The sequence below is a fragment of the Pseudophryne corroboree genome, unplaced genomic scaffold (genome assembly GCF_028390025.1).
Source record: "Pseudophryne corroboree isolate aPseCor3 unplaced genomic scaffold, aPseCor3.hap2 scaffold_235, whole genome shotgun sequence".
Classification (NCBI taxonomy): Eukaryota; Metazoa; Chordata; class Amphibia; order Anura; family Myobatrachidae; genus Pseudophryne; species Pseudophryne corroboree.
Genome location: NW_026969003.1, coordinates 635,666 through 657,009, shown reverse-complemented (window position 1 = coordinate 657,009; position 21,344 = coordinate 635,666). Strand labels below are relative to the sequence as shown.

The window sequence follows — 21,344 nt, the reverse complement described above, 5'->3', positions numbered from 1 at the left end:
CATCTACCGCACACCACACTGACTGCCTTATCTCCCAGACAAGCCGTGTGTTGGTCTATACTTTAACTATTACCTCTACTATGAAATAACAGCAAATCTCTTTTAGCACTTTCTATCAACTATAAAAATTGGCAAACAGGAATAGTGATATACGAAATTTGAAAAAGAAATGCAGATAAATGTATGCGTGCGTGTATACGCAAGACAGAAGAGAAATAAAACAGTTTTAAAAGACACAAGCGTTTTGTTCTTACTTCCGGTTCCCGGATTCCTTCAGCACTCTTTATCTAAGCGAAGCAGACGCTTATCCCGTCAGCACAGCACTGCGAGACAATCTCCCACCCTTTGCTGGGGGATAATGTCTGCTGATCTACCTAGTGCAGATATGAGAAGGATCGGACGAGTCCCCAATTGACAATGCTAAATTCCCTTGTCGTATAAACAACCCTTTATGAAGTCTAAGAACACTGTACGCTGTTTACTTAAAAAGTACCGTAATGGTACGCTAGTTGCGTAACGATCGCTCAGCCGTAGGCGAGACGCTCAAGCGTCACGTTCGCTCACGGCCCAGCGATCACAGAACACGTTATTGGTTATGACTAGAGAAATGATTCGCTATGGCGTAGCGAACGCTCGAGACCACGAGGAGGTCACCAGCGGCGCAGACGCTCACAATGCTATACCTTTATGTCTAAACCTTATACCAATGAAATACACAGAATACCTTAATGTGAGTACAGGGTGTAAGTGCAACCTTGTGTAGCCTGACTAACTACAAAGCTGCTTGAGCGTCACCGACGCTCAAGTGAACACTTAACACTATAGGAAATACACAGATACTGGTTTAGGGTCCAAAGCCTATTAACTGTATTATATCTAATATACTTGTAAAAGGGGATAACAGTACAAATGATACACTACAATATAACAGAGACTTCCTAACCAAAATACAATACTATATAATACAATACAATACTAGTCTATGGGAGATACGAGAGGAAGAGAAGGGAAAGAGAGAGAGAGACGGAGAGAGATGAGAGAAATTGGCTCACAGAAAGACAATGATTACGGAGAGAAAACTTACGCACAAAGGGTGACGATCGCATGCGCCTCGATATCCAGCTCCCGGTTATCAGCAGAAAACCGTTGATGAGAGAGTGAAGTTGGATATGGTCGGCCTGCCTATTTATGCCCCACACACAATGCAATCACATAGTTCCTACAATCCCATTGTCCATTGGACGTCGGAATTCGGCCCTGTATCACAACAAAAGGTCATAGGTTGATTCATACAGGTGGGCTGTGACGATTTCCAACAGCTCAGGTGGGTGGGAAACTAGGTTTCCCGCCGCATACCTGAGTATGAGTAAATAATAGAAATGGACATAAACTTCTTATGTCCATAACTATTCGCACGAGCGATTAATACGCTCCAAACCAACACCGGAATATTGCTAATTAAATACTCTTCCGATGGGTACCAAACACTGCTGTATGACTCTTGTTAGACCCTTCGTATAACACAAAGAGGGATTCCTCAGCTCAGGGACATTCTATATTAACCAAACTTTCAGAAACTATCAAAGGGATCATGATCTATAAACTACATTAATTATGAAAATATGTAACGAATGAGTCGCACGCTACGACTACATAAACTCTACCGTAAATACGCATACCGCGCCTGCGAGTGCACGCTATTGCGGGTATGCGCCTTCACGGGAGAGCGCACGCATGCGCAGCGCGGACCAGTGTGCGGTGCAAATATGGCAACGTGCATAGAGACATTTTTCTGACTTTGACAGGACATAAATGTCTTATAATCACCAGCTTTTTAAGAGGCCAATGCTGCCCAGGGGTCAGTGCCACATACACATAATTCCCCTCGTAGTGTCAGGTACACATAATTCCCCTAGTAGTGCCAGGTAAACATAAATCCCCTAGTAGTGCCAGGTACACATAAATCCCCTAGTAGTGCCAGGTACACATAATTCGCCTAGTAGTGCCAGGTACACATAATTCGCCTAGTAGTGCCAGGTACACATAATGTCCTTAGTAGTGCCAGGTACACATAATGTCCTTAGTAGTGCCAGGTACACATAATGTCCTTAGTAGTGCCAGGTACACATAATGTCATTAGTAGTGCCAGGTACACATAATGTCCTTAGTAGTGCCAGGTACACATAATTCCCCTAGTAGTGCCAGGTACACATAATGCCCCCAATACTGCAAGGTACACATAATTCCCCAAGTAGTGCCTGATACACATAATGCCCCCCAGTATAGTACCAGTTACATATAATGTCCCTAGTAGTGCCAGATACACATAATTTCTCTATTAGTGCCAGATACACATTAGAAGTATTAATAAGTGTAATAAGCGTCAGAGCGTGCTGTTTCCGGATAAGTGACTTTCTGTGTATAATACACACTAGATACTGAGACTTTCATTCCCCATTATAAGGGCGAGAGGCCGACTATCTGGTGACCCGTGGCCCCCGGCGAGATTCCCCAATAACTTGAAACCACAACGATCTTGTGCAAACTTGGTCACAGCTTTATTGAAAATACACCAATACAGAATAAAATCGCAGGTCAAGGAAAGAATGCGTGAGCAAGGCTCCTATAACCATGTTCGTAAAAATAGCTAGAGGGGTGCCCGGCCCAACCGCGTGGGCACGCCACATCCCGCCCCCCCGCCCCCCCCCCCCCCGGATACCTATGGGTGGAGGGGTTCACTACGGCTGGCCGGCGGTCGGGCACCCGGCGCCCAGCATACCGGCGCCGGGAGCCCGACCGCCGGCTGACCGACAGTGTGGCGAGCGCAAATGAGCCCCTTGCGGGCTCGCTACGCGCGCCACACTATTTTATTCTCCCTCTATGGGGGTCGTGGACCCCCACGAGGGAAAATAAGTGTCTGTATGCCGGCGGTCGGGCTCCCGGCGCCGGTATACTGAGCGCCGGGAGCCCGACCGCCGGCATACAGAATGCCACCCGGGTGGAGGCGTGCTCAGCTCAACTTTGTGGGCACGCCGCATCCCGCCCCCCTGCCTACCAGTGTATGTGGGTGCGTTCGGACCAACCTAGTAGGCACGCAACATCTGCCCCACCTGGGGACCCCGACACCATGTGCATACCACCTTGAACTGGCACGCAGCCCGTGCGACCCAACCGTCCCAAGTCGGAGCCAGGCGTGCGGCCTGGTGAATATGACTGGCCGTCTGCCATCCCCTTACGTAACATTCCATACCATGCCTTGCTCACCACTTTCCCCACGCCGCTCACAAAGACAGTGACAATTTTTCGATCACCGCACTGAGTGTAACCAGATAACATTCCAGTAATAACGCTTTACCCAATAACAGCTCTTGCATATACCGCTTATTTAATGTTTGTTTTTTTTAAACGTGACCTCAACGACAACATTTTAAACACAGAAGACAATAAATTACCCCTCACCTGCTTACACCGCAATATGGTTCTATGCACAAGAAAGGCTTGCTATAGCCTCCGGCTGGGTAGGTGGCCAACCTTACCGGTAAGAAGTGCCTCCTCTCCCTCCTGCTGCTCCTTAAGAACGCTGCACCAGTATTGCCACCCTGCCCGTGACCGCACTGGCCTGCTGGCTACCCCAGGTGCCAAAACGGGGACGAGCTCACTTGCCTGCCCCCCTGCATTTCCCCCCTGCCAGCCACGCGCCCCCTCGCGGCCCTCCCCCTTAATCGGCTTTGGTCGCCATTTTGGCTTCCTTTGCCCCTATTACACAGAGTATAAATGTCACCATCACTCTCCTCCCTATACACATACATATTACACACATAGCTCCCATTCATACATACATACATATATACTCACAGAGGTGTGTGCTGCCCTATATCCTCACCCCTACTACACAGCCTATAATGCTGCACCACAGGCTGCTCCAGCTGCACTATAACAAGGCAATAGAGGCTGCTCCTCCTGTAGTACAGCAACCTGACACCAGAGCTGCTCAGCCTATAGAATAATAATAATAATAATAATAATAATAATAATAATAATAATATCATTACCTGCTGCCAGACACAGCAATGGCTGCTCTCTGTTCCTACTGCCTTGTGGGAAAGATAGAGGGAAGGAGGAGCTAAGACCAGGGGAAAATGGGCGCCGCTCTTGACGTCACTACACGGCCCGTGAACCTATTGCTGCTGCCGGATTGGTCTACAAGAAAATGGCCGCCGGCCTCCTCCACTGAGGACATCTATGGCTATACTAATTACAGAGTTTGTTGTGGCCGAGGTGTTGGACGGGAGGGGCAAGACACCAGGAAGTAGCCTGTGCCAATCACGCCCTATTTCCGGACACTGCGTTTCACTGTATGTGCGTTCCACATTACTTCCGGCTTGTGCGTTCCAACTGTCGGCCTGTGCGTTCCACACACAGGAAGTGATTTTTTTTTTCAGGTCCGTTAGGCCACGTAGTTCTAATATCTACCCGGCCAGTCTCCGTCAAGATCAGGTAATGGCGTCTTACTATACAGGGTGAACAGTCTGTGGTGTCCTGTTATTAGTATTATACAGGAGGAGCAGCCTCTGGTGTCCTGTTATTATTGTTATACAGGGGGAGCAGCCTGTGGTGTCCTGTAATTATTGTTATACAGGGGGAGCAGCCTGTGGTGTCCTGTAATTATTATTATACAGGGGGAGCAGTCTGTGGTGTCCTATTATTATTATACAGGGGCAGTGGCCTGTGGTGTTCTGTTATTATTATTATACAGAAGGAGCGGCCTGTGGTGTCCTGCCAATATTATTATTATTATACAAGAGGAGCGGCCTGTGGTGTCCTGCTATTATTATTATTATTATTATTATACAGGGGGAGCAGCCTGTGGTGTCCTGCTATTATTAATATTATTATTATACATGGGGAGCAGCCTGTGGTGTCCTGCTATTATTATTATTATTATTATTTCTCTGACGTCCTAGTGGATGCTGGGGACTCCGTCAGGACCATGGGGAATAGACGGCTCCGCAGGAGACTGGGCACTCTAAGAAAGATTTAGGACTACCTGGTGTGCACTGGCTCCTCCCCCTATGACCCTCCTCCAAGCCTCAGTTAGATTTCTGTGCCCGGCCGAGCTGGATGCACACTAGGGGCTCTCCTGAGCTCCTAGAAAGAAAGTATAGTTTAGGTTTTTTATTTTACAGTGAGATCTGCTGGCAACGGGCTCACTGCAACGAGGGACTAAGGGGAGAAGAAGCGAACCTACCTAACTGGTGGTAGCTTGGGCTTCTGAGGCTACTGGACACCATTAGCTCCAGAGGGATCGAACACAGGACCCGACCTCATCGTCCGTTCCCGGAGCCGCGCCGCCGTCCCCCTTACAGAGCCAGACGCAAGAAGGTCCGGAAAATCGGCGGCTGAAGACTTCTGTCTTCTCCAAGGTAGCGCACAGCACTGCAGCTGTGCGCCATTGCTCCTCATGCACACCACACACTGCGGTCACTGATGGGTGCAGGGCGCTGGGGGGGGGGGGGGGAGCCGCCCTGAGCAGCAATAAAAAAACACCTTGGCTGGCAAACTGACACCATATATAGCCCCAGAGGCGATATAGGTGTAAATTAACCCCTGCCAGAATTATTAAAATAGCTGGAGAAAGCCCGCCGAAAAAGGGGCGGAGCCATCTCCCTCAGCACACTGGCATCATTTTACCTCACAGCTCTGCTGGAAGGATCGCTCCCTGGCTCTCCCCTGCAGTCCTGCACTACAGAAAGGGTAAAAAAGAGAGGGGGGGGGGGGGGGGGGGGGCACAAATTTAGGCGCAGTATAAAATATATATGCAGCTATAAGGGAAAACACTTTTTATAGGTGATATCCCTGTGGTATATAGCGCTCTGGTGTGTGCTGGCATACTCTCCCTCTGTCTCCCCAAAGGGCTTTGTGGGGTCCTGTCCTCTGTCAGAGCATTCCCTGTGTGTGTGCTGTGTGTCGGTACTGCTGTGTCGACATGTATGATGAGGAAAATGATGTGAAAGCAGAGCAAATGCCTGTGAATGTGCTGTCACTCCCTGCGGGGTCGACACCTGTGTGGATGGACTTATGGAAGGAATTACGTGACAGTGTCAACTCCTTACACAAAAGGTTTGACGACATGGGACAGCTGGCTACTCAGCTTGTGCCTGTTCCAGCGTCTCAAATGTCATCAGGGGCTTTAAAACGCCCGCTACCTCAGATGACAGATACAGATGTCGACACGGATGCCGACTCCAGTGTCGACGACGATGAGACTAGTGTACCCTCCAATAGGTCCACCCGTTACATGATTGAGGCAATGAAAAATGTATTACACATTTCTGATAATACCCCAGGTACCACAAAAAAGGGTATTATGTTTGGTGAGAAAAAACTGCCAGTAGTTTTTCCTGCATCTGAGGAATTAAATGAGGTGTGTGAGGAAGCGTGGACTTCCCCATATAAGAAATTTATAATTTCTAAACGGTTATTGGTAGCGTACCCTTTACCACCAGAGGATAGGTCACGTTGGGAAACACCCCCTAGGGTAGATAAAGCGCTGACACGCTTATCAAAAAAGGTGGCACTACCGTCTCCGGATACGGCCGCCCTAAAGGAACCTGCTGATAGAAAGCAGGAAACTACCCTTAAAGCTATATACACACACATGGGCATTATATTGAGACCAGCTATTGCATCGGCTTGGATGTGCAGTGCTGCAGCTGCGTGGTCAGATTCCCATTCGGATAATATTGATACTATGGATAGGGACAATATTTTGCTGACGATAGAGCATATAAAAGACGCCGTCTTATACATGCGTGATGCACAGAGGGATATTTGCCGGCTGGCATCAAAAATAAGCGCTAAGTCCATTGCCGCCAGAAGGGGGTTATGGACTCGGCAATGGTCAGGCGATGCCAACTCGAAACGGAACATTGAAGTTTTGCCCTATAAGGGGGTGGAACTGTTTGGGGATGGTCTTTCAGACCTCGTTTCCACAGCTACTGCTGGGAAATCGACTTTCTTGCCACAGACTACCCCACAGCAAAAGAAAGCACCGTATTATCAGGTACAGTCCTTTCGGGCCCAGAAAAGCAAGAGGGCTAGAGGCTCATCCTTTCTGCCGAGAGACAAAGGTAGAGGGAAAAAGCTGCAGCACACAGCTAGTTCCCAAGAGCAGAAGTCCTCCCCTGCGTCCGGTAAGTCCACAGCATGACGCTGGGGCTGCTCAGGCGGACCCGGGTACGGTGGGTGCCCGTCTCAGAAAATTCAGCGCACAGTGGGCTCTCTCACAGGTGGATCCCTGGGTCCTTCAAGTAGTATCTCAGGGGAACAGGCTGGAATTCGAGACGTCTCCCCCCCCCCCCCCGCCGTTTCCTAAAATCTGCCTTACCGGCAACTCCCTCTGCCAGGGAGGCAGTGTTGGTGGCTATTCAAAAACTGTATTCACAGCAAGTGATTGTCAAGGTACCCCTCCTTCAGCAAGGAAAGGGTTACTATTCCACAATGTTTGTGGTACCGAAACCGGGCGGTTCGGTGAGACCCATCTTAAATTTAAAATCCTTGAACACTTATATCAGAAGATTCAAGTTCAAGATGGAATCGCTCAGGGCGTTTATTGCGAGCCTGGACGAGGGGTATTACATGGTCTCCCTGGACATCAAGGATGCGTACCTGCATGTCCCCATTTACCCTCCTCACCAGGAGTACCTCATATTTGTGGTACAGGACTGTCACTATCAGTTCCAGACGCTGCCGTTTGGGTTATCCACGGCACAGAGGGTCTTTACCAAGGTAATGGCCGAAATGATGATACTCCTTCGCAAGAAGGGAGTTTTAATTATCCCGTACTTGGACGATCTCCTGATAAAGGCGAGGTCCAAAGAGCAGTTGGTAGTGGGGGTAGCACTTTCTCGGGAAGTGCTGCAACAGCACGGCTGGATTCTCAATATTCCAAAGTCACAGCTAGTCCTGACGACACGTCTTCTGTTCCTGGGAATGATTCTGGACACTGACCAGAAAAAAGTGTTTCTTCCAGTGGAAAAAGCAGAGGAGTTGTCATCTCTAGTCAGAAACCTCCTAAAACCAGGACAGGTGTAGGTACATCAATGCACACGAGTCCTGGGAAAAATGGTAGCTTCGTACGAAGCAATTCCATTCGGCAGGTTCCACGCAAGGATTTTCCAGTGGGACCTGTTGGACAAATGGTCCGGGTCCCATCTCCAGATGCAGCAGCGGATAACCCTGTCGGCAAGGACCAGGGTGTCGCTGCTGTGGTGGCTGCAGAGGGCTCATCTACTAGAGGGCCGCAGATTCGGAATACAGGACTGGGTCCTGGTGACCATGGATGCCAGCCTTCGGGGCTGGGGTGCAGTCACACAGGGAAGAAATTTCCAAGGACTGTGGTCAACTCAGGAGATTTCACTTCACATAAATATTCTGGCGCTAAGGGCCATTTACAATGCCCTAAGCCAAGCAAGACCCCTGCTTCAGAACCAGCCGGTACTGATCCAATCAGACAACATCACGGCGGTCGCCCATGTAAACAGACAGGGCGGCACAAGAAGCAGGAGGGCAATGGCAGAAGCCACAAGGATTCTCTGATGGGTGGAAAATCACGTGTTAGCACTGACAGCAGTGTTCATTCCGGGAGTGGACAACTGGGAAGCAGACTTCCTCAGCAGGCACGACCTCCACCCGGGAGAATGGGGACTTCATCCAGAAGTCTTCCAAATGCTGGTAAACCGTTGGGAAAGACCACAGGTGGACATGATGGCGTCCCGCCTCAACAAAAAGCTAAAAAGATATTGCGCCAGGTCAAGGGACCCTCAGGCGATTGCTGTGGATGCTCTAGTAACACCGTGGGTGTACCAGACGGTTTATGTGTTTCCTCCTCTGCCTCTCATTCCCAAGGTACTGAGAATAATACGAAGGCGAGGAGTGAAAACTATACTCGTGGTTCTGGATTGGCCAAGAAGAGCTTGGTACCCGGAACTTCAAGAGATGCTTTCAGAGGACCCATGGCCTCTACCGCTACGGCGGGACCTGCTGCAGCAGGGGCCCTGCCTGTTCCAAGACTTACCGCGGCTGCATTTGACGGCATGGCGGTTGAACACCGGATCCTGAAGGAAAAAGGCATTCCGGAGGAAGTCATCCCTACCCTGATCAAGGCCAGGAAGGATGTCACTGCAAAACTTTATCACCACATTTGGCGGAAATATGTTGCTTGGTGTGAGGCCAGGAAGGCCCAAACGGAGGAATTTCAACTGGGTCGATTCCTGCATTTCCTGCAAGCAGGGGTGACTTTGGGCCTCAAATTGGGGTCCATTAAGGTCCAGATTTCGGCTCTGTCGATTTTCTTCCAGAAAGAACTGGCTTCACTGCCTGAAGTTCAGACTTTTGTCAAAGGAGTTCTGCATATTCAGCCTCCTTTTGTGCCCCCGGTGGCACCTTGGGATCTCAATGTGGTTTTGGAGTTCCTGAAATCACATTGGTTTGAGCCACTTAAGACTGTGGATTTGAAATATCTCACGTGGAAAGTGGTCATGTTGTTGGCCCTGGCTTCGGCCAGGCGTGTATCTGAATTGGCGGCTTTGTCTTGTAAAAGCCCTTATCTGATTTTCCATATGGATAGGGCAGAGTTGAGGACTCGTCCTCAGTTTCTCCCGAAGGTGGTATCAGCTTTTCACTTGAACCAACCTATTGTGGTGTCTGCGGCTACTATGGACTTGGAGGATTCCAAGTTACTGGACGTAGTCAGGGCCCTGAAAATTTATGTTTCCAGGACGGCTGGAGTCAGGAAAACTGACTCGCTGTTTATCCTGTATGCACCCAACAAGCTGGGTGCTCCTGCTTCTAAGCAGACTATCGCTCGCTGGTTGGTAGCACTATTCAGCTGGTGCATTCTGCAGTGGGATTACCGCAGCCTAAATCTGTAAAAGCCCATTCCACAAGGAAGGTGGGCTCATCTTGGGCGGCTGCCCGAGGGGTCTCGCCTTTACAGCTTTGCCGAGCTGCTACTTGGTCAGGGGCAAACACGTTTGCAAAATTCTACAAATTTGATACCCTGGCTGAGGAGGACCTGGAGTTCTCTCATTCGGTGCTGCAGAGTCATCCGCACTCTCCCGCCCATTTGGGAGCTTTGGTATAATCCCCATGGTCCTTACGGAGTCCCCCGCATCCACTAGGACGTCAGAGAAAATAAGAATTTACTCACCGGTAATTCTATTTCTCGTAGTCCGTAGTGGATGCTGGGCGCCCATCCCAAGTGCGGATTGTCTGCAATACTTGTAAATAGTTATTGTTACACAAATCGGGTTGTTATTGCGAGCCATCTGTTCAGAGGCTCCGTTGTTATCATACTGTTAACCGGGGTTCCTATCACGAGTTATATGGTGTGATTGGTGTGGCTGGTATGAGTCTTACCCGGGATTCAAAATCCTTCCTTATTGTGTCAGCTCTTCCGGGCACAGTGTCCTAACTGAGGCTTGGACGAGGGTCATAGGGGGAGGAGCCAGTGCACACCAGATAGTCCTAAATCTTTCTTTAGATGTGCCCAGTCTCCTGCGGAGCCGTCTATACTCGCATGGTCCTTACGGAGTCCCCAGCAACCTCTACGGACTAGGAGAAAAAGATTTACCGGTAAGTTTAAAATCTTATTTTTACATGTAAAAGACGACCCTTCTGTTCCTGATACTAGGGTCTGTATGTATAAGGGGAAGAAACCTGAGGTAACGTTTCCCCCTTCTCATGAACTGAACGCTCTGTTTGAAAAGATGTGGGACACTCCTGACAAGAAGTTCCAAATTCCCAAGAGAATTCCGGTGGCATATCCATTCCCCACTGCTGATAGGGAAAATGGGAGTTAGTCCCCGTAGTGGATAAGGCCCTGTCACATATGTCAAAACAGGTGGCTTTACCGTCCTCCGGTACGGCAGCCCTTAAAGACCCTGCGGATCGTAAGCAAGAAGCTACTCTGAAATCCATTTATGCGACCATGGGTGCTCAACTCAGACAGGTCATTGCTTCTGCGTGGGTCAGTAGTGCTATTGAGAAATGGGCAGATTCCTTGTTATCTGATATAGATACCCTAGACAGAGACAGCATAATGCTAACGCTGGGTTACATCAAGGACGCTGCGGCGTACCTTAAAGAATCTGCCAGGGATATTGGTCTTTTGGGAGCAAAAGCCAATGCTATGGCGGTAGGTGCTAGATGAGTATTGTGGATTCACCAGTGGAATGCGGATTCTGATTCCAAAAGAAATATGGAATCTCTGCCATATAAAGGAGGTGCGTTGTTTGGGGACGGTCTTACAGACCTAGTATCTACGGCTACCGCTGGCAAATCGTAATTTTTGCCTTATGTTCCCCCTAAACATAAGAAAACGCATCATTATCAAATGCATTCCTTTCGCCCAATGGATACCGAAGGGGACGAGGCTCTGCCTTCCTTGCTACTAGAGGCAGGGGGCAGGGTAAAAGACACCCAGGCCCCCCTGCTTCCCAGGAGCAGAAGTCCTCCCGGCTTCTGCCAAGTCCACCGCATGATGCTGGGGCTCGCCTGTGGGGGCACGTCTAAAGCTCTTCAGTCAGGTCTGGGTTCGCTCGGGCCTGGATCCTTGGATTTTAAAAATTGTGTCACAAGGGTACAAGCTAGAGTTTCAAGACGTTCCCCTCGCCATTTTTTCAAATCAGCCTTGCCAGCTTCTCTGCCCAAAACCAGGTCATTATCATGGTTCCCCCTGCGCAACAGGGACAAGGCTTTTATTCCAGCCTATTCGTGGTCCCGAAGCCGGACGGCTCGGTCAGACCGATCCTAAACCTAAAAGACCTAACTTTCTTTCTGCAGAAATTCAAATTCAAGATGGAGTCTCTCAGAGCAGTTATCTCCAGTCTGGAAAAAGGGGACTTTATGATCTCCTTGGACATAAAGGATGCCTACCTACAGGTTCCCATTTATCCTCCACATCAGGCTTTCCTGCGGTTTGCAGTTCAGGATTATCATTACCATTTTCAGACGTTACCTTTTGGTCTGTCCATGGCTCCGAGGATTTTTACCAAAGTGATGGCGGAGATGATGCTCCTTCTACGGAAGCAAGGAGTCATGATTATCCCGTACTTGGACGATCTCCTGATAAAAGCGAGATGCAGGGACAACTTGGTGTGACACATTGCACTGTTCCTGACAGTTCTACACCAACATGGTTGGCTCATCAACTTGCCAAAATCTCAGCTGATCCCAACGACCCGGCTGTCGTTTCTGGGAATGATTCTGGACACAGAACTACAGAGAGTTTTTCTCCCGGAAGAAAAGGCTTGGGTACTTCAGACTCTGGTAAAACAAATCCTGAAACCAACCAGAGTGTCGATCCATCAATGCACTCGATTGCTGGGAAAGATGGAGGCGGCCTACGAGGCCATTCAGTTTGGCAGATTCCATGCCAGAGTGTTCCAGTGGGACCTGTTGGACAAATGGTCCGGTTTCCACCTACACATGCAACGCAATATAATCCTGTCTCCCATGACAAGGATATCACTCCTGTGGTGGCGGCACGGTTCGCACCTCCTCGAGGGACGCAGGTTCGGGATCCAGGATTGGATTCTAGTAACCACGGACGCAAGTCTCCGGGGTTGGGGTGCAGTCACATGGGGGGAAAACTTCCAGATAAGGTGGTCGAGTCAAGAATCCTGTCTCCACATAAATGTGCTGGAGTTAAGGCCCATTTACAACGGCCTCCTCCAAGTGGATCACTTTCTTCGAAGTCTACCCGTCCTCATCCAGTCGGACAATGTCGCAGCAGTAGCTTACATAAACCGCCAGGGCGGAACAAAAAGCAGAGCAGCAATGGCAGAAGCCACAAAGATTCTCCATTGGGCGGAGAAACATGTCAGCGGTCTTCATTCCAGGAGCAGACAACTGGGAAGCGGACTTCCTCAGCAGACACGATCTCCATCCAGGAGAGTGGGGCCTTCATCCAGAGGTCTTCACAGAAGTGACAAGTCATTGGGGAGTTCAAGTGGACATGATGGCGTCTCGTCTCAACAAGAAGCTCCAGAGCTATTGTGCCAGGTCAAGGGACCATCAAGCCATAGCGGTGGACGCTCTGGTGACACCGTGGGTGTTTCAGTCGGTGTATGTTTTCCCTTAACTTCCTTTCATTCCGAGGGTGTTAAAGATCATAAGAAGAACAAAGGTTCCGACGATCCTGATTGTTCCGGACTGGCCAAGGAGGGCTTTGTATCCAGATCTTCAGGATTTACTCGTGGAAAATCCCTGGCCGCTTCCTCTACGGGAGAACCTGTTACAACAGTGGCCGTGTCTGTATCAAGATTTACCGCGGCTACGTTTGATGGCATGGCGGTTGAATGCCAGATTTTAGCCCAAAAGGGTATTCCCAGTGAAGTAATTCCCACTCGTATTCAGGCTAGAAAGGGTGCGACGTCGAAGCACTATCACCGTATTTGGAGGAAATCTATTTCCTGGGGTGAGTCCAAGAAGACTCCTGCGGAGAAATTTAACCTTGGACGTTTTCTCCAAGCTGGAGTGGATGCGGGCCTAAAATTAGGCTCTATTAAAGTACAGAATTCTGCTTTTGTCTGTTTTCTTTCAGAAACAATTGGCCTCTCTTCCTGAGGTGCAGACGTTTGTAAAAGGGGTGTTGCACATCCAACCTCTTTTTGTGCCTCCTGTGGCACCATGGGACCTTAACGTTGTGTTACAGTTCCTTCAATCCCATTGGTTTGAACCTTTACGAAAGGTGCAATTGAAATTCCTCGCTTGGAAAGTGGTCATTTTGTTGGCCTTGGCATCCGCAAGGCGGGTGTCCGAATTGTCGGCCTTGTCTCACAAGAGCCCTTATTTGATCTTCCATGAAGATAGAGCAGAGTTGAGAACTCGTCAACAGTTTCTGCCAAAGGTGGTTTCATCTTTCCACATTAACCAACCTATGTGGTGCCAGTGGCTACTGACGCTTTGGCTGAGTCAAAGTCTCTGGATGTGGTCAGAGCTTTGAAGATTTATATCGCCAGAACGGCTCAGATTAGGAAAACAGAAGCTCTGTTTGTCCTGTATGCTCCCAACAAGATTGGGTGTCCTGCTTCCAAGCAGACCATTGCCCGCTGGATCTGTCAGACAATTCAGGAGGCTCATTCCACGGCTGGATTGCCGTTACCGAAATCGGTGAAGGCCCATTCCACTAGGAAAGTGGGCTCGTCCTGGGAGGCTGCCCAGGGTGTCTCGGCATTGCAACTTTGCCGAGCTGCTACTTGGTCGGGGTCAAACACTTTTGATAAGTTTTATAAGTTTGATGCCTTGGCCGATGATGACCTCCAATTTGGTCAATCGGTGCTGCAGAGTCATCCGCACTCTCCCGCCCATTCTAGAGCTTTGGTATAACCCCATGGTTCTATTGATGACCCCAGCATCATCTAGGAAGGAAGAGAAAATAGGATTTTACCTACTGGTAAATCCTTTTCTCTGAATCCATAGAGGATGCTGGGCGCCCGTCCCAGTGAGTACTGTATCTGCAGTTGTTCGTTCAGGTTACACACTTGTTGTGTTGTTGTTGTTGTCAGCCTGTTGCTGACGTTAATTTGGTTACACACATGTTGTGTTCCGGTTTTGTTCAGCCTATTGCTGACATAGTTGGTGCAGTTAGCTTGTGTTCTATGGAATGCCATGTTGTACGGCACGTTTGTGGTGTAAAATGGTATATATCTCACCTTAAATTAAAATCTTAATTCCTTTCCTCAAAATGTCCGTCTCCCTGGGCACAGTTCCTATAACTGAGGTCTGGAGGAGGGGCATAGAGGGAGGAGCCAGTTCACGCCCTTTGAAAGTTTTAAAGTGCTCATGTCTCCTGCGGATCCCGTCTATACCCCATGGTTCTATTGATGACCCCAGCATCCTCTACGGACTCAGAGAAAAGGATTTACCGGTAGGTATTAAAATCCTATTTTCTGTATCTGTGAGTGCATATAGCTGCTGGGTGATTTCTACTTCGTGTACCTCACTCCTACTGCTATCCCAATATTCTGTCACCTGAGGGAGCTCAGTGCGTCAGGATTATTAGATATATAGGTTTTTTCACAGGATATACGTATTTTGTATTTTTCTCTGTGTTTTTCAGTCACATTTTACCTCAGAAATCCTCCATTTGTGCTGTCACTCTACACGGGGGGTTTGTGCTGGTATTTATCTCCTATTATTGTACTGTGTCGCCTGTAGTTTAAGCTTTCATACTATGTCGGCTACACAGGGCGATGGGTCTGATTCCGCGGCACGCGGTTATGGCGTACCAGATGCGTTTGAGGATAACATGGCTGCTGAGGGTTCAGGTTTTGGGGGATCTGTACCCCCCAGTCAGTTTGTAGCACCGGGGGCACATTAGGGTCCGTCCTGGTCAGCCTTTTCCGATATACTGACTACGCTGGTAACTAAACTTACGCCCCCGGTGGGACCTCCTGTGCATTATCAGCCTTATATGGTCCCTGCGGTTCATCCGCCATGGACAGATGTCCTGTCCACTCAGTTACAGCACTTGAATAACTCTTTGGTTATACAAAGTCCTGTCCCTCGCCCGCCTAAGACTAAGCCTAAGAAGTCCTCTAAGCGGGCTGTTACTTCCTCTCAGTCCACGCCAGCTTCAGATACCTCTTCTGAGGAGGATGGCGTGTATACGGATGCCTCAGATTCTCATTGTGATGTTTCTGATGGGGAGTCTGTATCACAGGTGGATGTTCCTGATCTCATTGAGGCTATCAAGCTCATTCTTCAAATTGATGATGAACCAGAGCCCACTACTGCCTGTCACGATCCGGGTAATTTCTCATCAGTGTTTACCTTCCAAATGCCTCCTGAGACTGGCCCAGCGTTCCAAGCCTGGATTCTATCTGCGCTGTCTGCGTGCGGCACTCTGCATTCCATTGCCTCAAGTCTCTTCACTGTGATTCAGGCAGCATCACTGTTAAAACCCACATGCAAGTTACAAACAGTCTTTCCCTCCAAATTCAAACATGGGCACAGCAATGTTAGTTTACATCACATGTTTCTTTTCAGCCTATCAGCTGCACTCTGGTCTGTGCCTAATTACCCAGCAGCTGCACTCTGGACTCTGCCTAATTACCCAGCCAATACCTTCTTCCCAGCTGGTATAAATATCCTGCATTAAAGCTGCCTAATTATCAGTGCTTTGGTTGTCTAACCCAGTGATACATGTCTCTCTTGTCTGTGGTTTCTCCAGCTTGTTCTTCAAGGTATTCCAGCTCCTGTGATCCAGCTCGACTAAGAGACCCGCACCAGTTACCATCCTGCGGTGCAGCCTGACTCTAGCATTGCATCCTGCGATCTGCAGTGATCCGTCCCTGGCTTCCAGCTTTGCTTCCAGCGGTGCTCCAATATAGCTCTCAGCTGCTTCCAGGTTACCTTGCTCCAGGAGATTCCATTCTGCCCTGAGACCTGAGTTCCATCTTGCTTGCAGCCCTGCCTGGCACCATCGGTGTTCCGCCATCGATCTCCAGCTACATCGGTGTTCCGCCATCGATCCCCTGCTTCATCTGTGTTCCGCAATCGATACTCATCTCTATCGGTGTTCCGTCATCGATCTCTAGCTCCATCGGTGTTCCGTCATCGATCTCTAGCTCCATCGGTGTTCCGCCATCAATCTCCAGCTCCATCGATCTCTAGCTCCATCGGTGTTCGCCATTGATCTCTAGTTCACCATCGATACCAGCAGAATCTATCTATTGCGGTGAGTTCAATACACCTGTTGTCTGCACCGGTTCCACCTGGCATCTCTGGCAATTCTTCCAAGTACCCTCCAACCTTTGTGCACTTGTTCCAACCCCAGCTTCCAAGTGTCATCTGCTGGGCAGTACCTGCTTGTTTCTTTATACAGTGGTTAATTGTGTCCCACGGACTTTCCAACTCCGGGTATTGCAAGGACTTTGTACATCTCATCCTGCATTCACAGCATTCATTACCACTGCGCTTCCACGAACTGTACTGCTTTATTACCTGCACAGCAATTATTTGAAGTTACTTGAATTGCCAAGGTGTTAAACTGTGTATTTAATAAACTGACTTTGTTTTATTCCGTTGTTGTGGTCACGTCTTCGGGCAAACGGTGCTTAGACCTCCAGTATGTCCAAGAACCCTATTCAGCCTCCACGCTTCACATACACGCCAGCCCCTATGTCTGAGGCTTTCTTAGTTCAGCCTCAGCCCTCAGTTGTGACACTGCCTCTAAGAAACCACATAGGTTTAAACGTCGGAAGGTTACTAAATTGGTTTTACCTCATTCTGACCATAATCTATTGAGGCGTGGGATCAGGAAATAGAGGATGTGTTTCCCTCTCATTTTCCTGAACATGCCAGACAATGCCTCTCATATATTGTCACGGCATCTCATTACATTAAAGAAGCAGCTTCAGATACTGGCGTTCTGGTGGCCAAGGCTGCTACGACATCCATTTTGGCTCGCCGTATTCTTTGGTTAGGGTCCTGGTCAGTGGACCTGGAATCTTAAGAAAACCCTGGAGGTGCTCCCGTTCAAAGGTGACATCCTCTTTGGTGAGGATCTCAATAAGATTGTTGCTTACTAATAGGCCCTACGCACTGGCCGATTTGTTTGAAAGATATGAACGATCTCGTTCATAAATGAACGAGAACTCGTTCATATCTTTCAGTGTGGAGGCTCCAGCGATGAACGATACGCATCCCCGCGCTCGTTCATTGCTGGTCCCCCGTCGGCTGTGCATGCAGACCAATATGGACGATCTCGTCCATATATGCCTGCACTTTAGTGGAGCCGCGTGACGGGGGGAGTGAAGAAACTTCACTCCCCCCGTCTCTACCCCCCTGCCGCCGGGTCGCTCGTCGGCCGTATCCGCCATCGGGCAGCTCGGCGGCGGATCGGCCAGTGTGAAGGGCCCATTAGTGTCTGCTAAAACGGCATTTCTTCCAAGTACTACTCCTTCTGCACCGAAGGCTAAGAGTACTTCCTTTTGTTCCTTTCGACCTCCAGATAAAGCAAAAGGTCAGGCGTACCAGAAACAGTCTCTCACTTCCAAGCCCAAGCCTAAACGTGCCTGGGTGGCCCGTCAGCCCGCTTCCGAATCTGATAAGCCTGCGGCATGACGGGCGGGCCTCCTCCTGGGGAATCCTAGGGTGGGAGGCCGACTTCTACAGTTTACCCAAGTGTGGTTGGAAACCACTTCAGACACTTGGGTGCGGGAAGTCGTCTCTCGCGGATACGCTATTTCCTTCAAGAATAGTCCCCCTCCTCGCTGTTGCCTGACAGACATCACCTTGGTTCAGAAGAAGGCAACTACTCTACGCTTGGTGGTACAATCCCTCCTGGACACCGGAGTGGTGGAATCTGTGCCTCTGGCTTAGAGGGGCAGGGGGTACTATTCAACGCTGTTCCTAGTCCCCAAACCGAATGGTTCCTCTCGGCCCATTCTCAACCTCAAATCATTGAACAAATTTGTGAAGGTGTCCAAGTTTCATATGGAAACCCTTCGCTCTATTGTCCTGGCTCTGGAACTAGGGGACTATATGGTAAACCTGAATATTCAGGATGCTTACCTGCATATCCCTATTGCCATGTCACATCAGCAATACCTACGGTTTGCTATTGGCAATCTCCATTACCAATTCTGGGCCTTACCGTTTGGTGAAAAATCGAGAGGCCGTAGTCAGACCAAAGTCATGGCGGTTATGATAGCTTCGCTCCGCCGTTGGGGCATCAGGATTCTACCGTATCTGGACAACTTGCTGATCCTGGCTCATCAACTGGAAGAAATCCTCCCTGGTCCCTGCCCAGAGCAGGGTACACCTGGGAGCGTTGTTGGACACATAAATCCAGAGGTTGTTTTTGTCACAGGAAAAAGTCCTGAAACTTCAAGACAAGATACATTACTTCCTCTCTCGCCCACGTGTGTCGATAAACTCAGCGATGCAAGTACTAGGCCTCATGGTGTCGGCTTTCGACATGGTGGAGTACGGTCCATTTCTTTCCTGCCCTCTACAGAAACTGGTTCTTGCCAAATGGGACGGCCTGCCTCACCGAATCAGGTCTCAAATGATATCCTTGTCTCCGGAGGTCCTTCTGTCCCTGGCCTGGTGGCTACAGGACCAACGGTTGAGCAGGGATTGTCCCTTCTGGATCTCCAACTGGGTACTTCTGACGACTGATGCCAGTCTGAAGGGTTGGGGCGCGGTGTTGGAGCAACACTCTCTCCAGGGTTGGTGGACCAGGAAGGAGTCTCTCCTCCCAATAAACATTCTGGAGTTGCGGGTGTTCAATGCTCTGAAACTGGCCCAGCATCTGGTACAGAACAGGCCTGTTCAAGTACATAATTCATCAAGGCAGCACTCGATGCCGCATGGCAATGATGGAAGTGTCAAAGATTCTTCAATGGGCGGAACGCCATCTGCCAGCCATATCGACAATATTCATTCCGGGGGTCCTCAACTGGGAAGTGGACTTACTCAGTTGTGAGGACGTTCACACCGAAGAGTGGAGCCTCCATCCAGAAGTATTTCAACTCCTAGTGGCCAAGTATACTACTAACAGGACACCATAGGCTGCTCCCCTTGTATAATAATACTAACAGGACACCACAGGCTGCTACCCCTGTATAATAATAAGGAGATTTATGATAAGAACTTACCTTTGTTAAATCTCTTTCTGCGAGGTACACTGGATTCCACAGGGCGCCCACCCTGACGCACTTAGCTTCTTTAGGTTGGTATTGCATTAGCCGCTGATACCTTCTCCTGTTGTGAGAATGTGATGTTTGTGGCTACTAACTGTTGTCACTTTTACCTGCTACTACATTGGACTGGTTAACAAAACTGAGCTCCTGAGCATGGAGGTGGGGTTATATAGGAGGCGGCGCTATGCATCTTGGGAACAGTCAAAGCTTTTAGCCTGTTGGTGCCTTGGATCAAGATCCAACTCTACACCCCGATGTTATTCCCTGTGGAATCCAGTGTACCTCGCAGAAAGAGATTTAACAAAGGTAAGTTCTTACCATAAATCTCCTTATTATTATACAGGGGTAGCAGCCTGTGGTGTCCTGTTAGTATTATTATACAAGGGGAGCAGCCTATGGTGTCCTGTTAGTAGTATTATACAGGGGGAGCAGCCTGTGGTGTCCTGTTCGTAGTAGTATACAGGGGGAGCAGACTGTGGTGTCGTTGTTGTTGTTGTTGATAATGATAATAATAATAATATTATTATTATTATTATTATTATATAGGTGGATCGGACTGTGGAGTCCTGTTGTTGTTATTATTATTATACAGGGAGAGCAGCCTGTGGAGTCCTGTTGTTATTATTATTATTATACAGGGAGAGCAGCCTGTGGTGTCCTGTTATTATTATTATACAGGGTGAGCAGCCTGTTGGTGTCCTGTTAGTATCATTATACAAGAAGAGCGGCCTGTGGTGTCCTGTTGTTGTTTTCTCATACGTCCTAGAGGATGCTGGGGTCCACTTCAGTACCATGGGGTATAGACGGTTCCGCAGGAGCCATGGGCACTTTATGACTTTTTAAGGGTGTGAACTGGCTCCTCCCTCTATGCCCCTCCTCGAGACCTCAGTTTAAAAAAATTGCCCAGGCAGACTGGATGCACTACTAGAGTTTCTCTGAAAGACTTTATTAGGTTTTTTATTTTCAGGGTGACCTGCTGACAACAGTCTCACTGCTTCGTGGGACTTAGGAGGGAGAAGTAGGAACCAACTTCTTGAGAGTTTAATGGCTCTGCTTCTGGCTGACAGGACACCAATAGCTCCTGAAGGGTACTGAACGCTGGGTGCGCCTAGATGGTCACTCCCACAGCCTGCCATCACCCCCCCTTACAGAGCCAGAAGTCAGAAGACAGGTGAGTATTAGAAGAAAAGAAGACTCTTTTCCAGTGTGACGGCTGATAGAGGTACCACGCAGGCACGGCAGGGCGCAGGAGGGGGGGGCACTCTGAGCAGCATGAAATCCTCTTAAATAACTGGCAGCTAGGGGACATATAGTGCGGTGGCACAGTCCTACCCCCGCCAGTATAAATATTCTGTAAAACGGACTGGAGAGAAGAGCGCCATTCCCGGGGCGGGGCTTCTTCCTCAGTCAGCCAGCACATTACTCAGCGCCATTTTTCTCTCAGAGAACGCTGGTCATTCCTTCACTACTGAAAGTATCAGGGTGCAAAACGGGGGGGGGGGGGGGGCACAGTGCAAATTGGTGCTTTGTATTTATTATTATTATATGATAAAAGCGCTGCATGTCTGTGGGCACTATTGTTTTCACAGGCTCTGTGTTACTGGCGCTGGGTTGTGAGCTGGTAAATCC

The 21,344-nt window shown here is 49.1% G+C and overlaps 2 protein-coding genes across 2 annotated transcripts in view; one reads left to right on the top strand and one right to left on the bottom strand.

Moving 5' to 3' along the window:
- Positions 1-4,105, bottom strand: part of LOC135010448 (zinc finger protein ZFP2-like) — a 65,222-nt gene extending 61,117 nt beyond the window's left edge. The window contains exon 1 of the mRNA XM_063952366.1: positions 4,053-4,105. The gene's annotated coding sequence lies outside the window, so the exon portion shown is untranslated. The remainder of the gene's footprint in view (positions 1-4,052) is intronic.
- A 345-nt stretch (positions 4,106-4,450) lies between these two features.
- The window catches only part of LOC135010449 (gastrula zinc finger protein XlCGF26.1-like), an 80,405-nt gene continuing 63,511 nt past the window's right edge, over positions 4,451-21,344 (top strand). The window contains exon 1 of the mRNA XM_063952368.1: positions 4,451-4,497. The gene's annotated coding sequence lies outside the window, so the exon portion shown is untranslated. The remainder of the gene's footprint in view (positions 4,498-21,344) is intronic.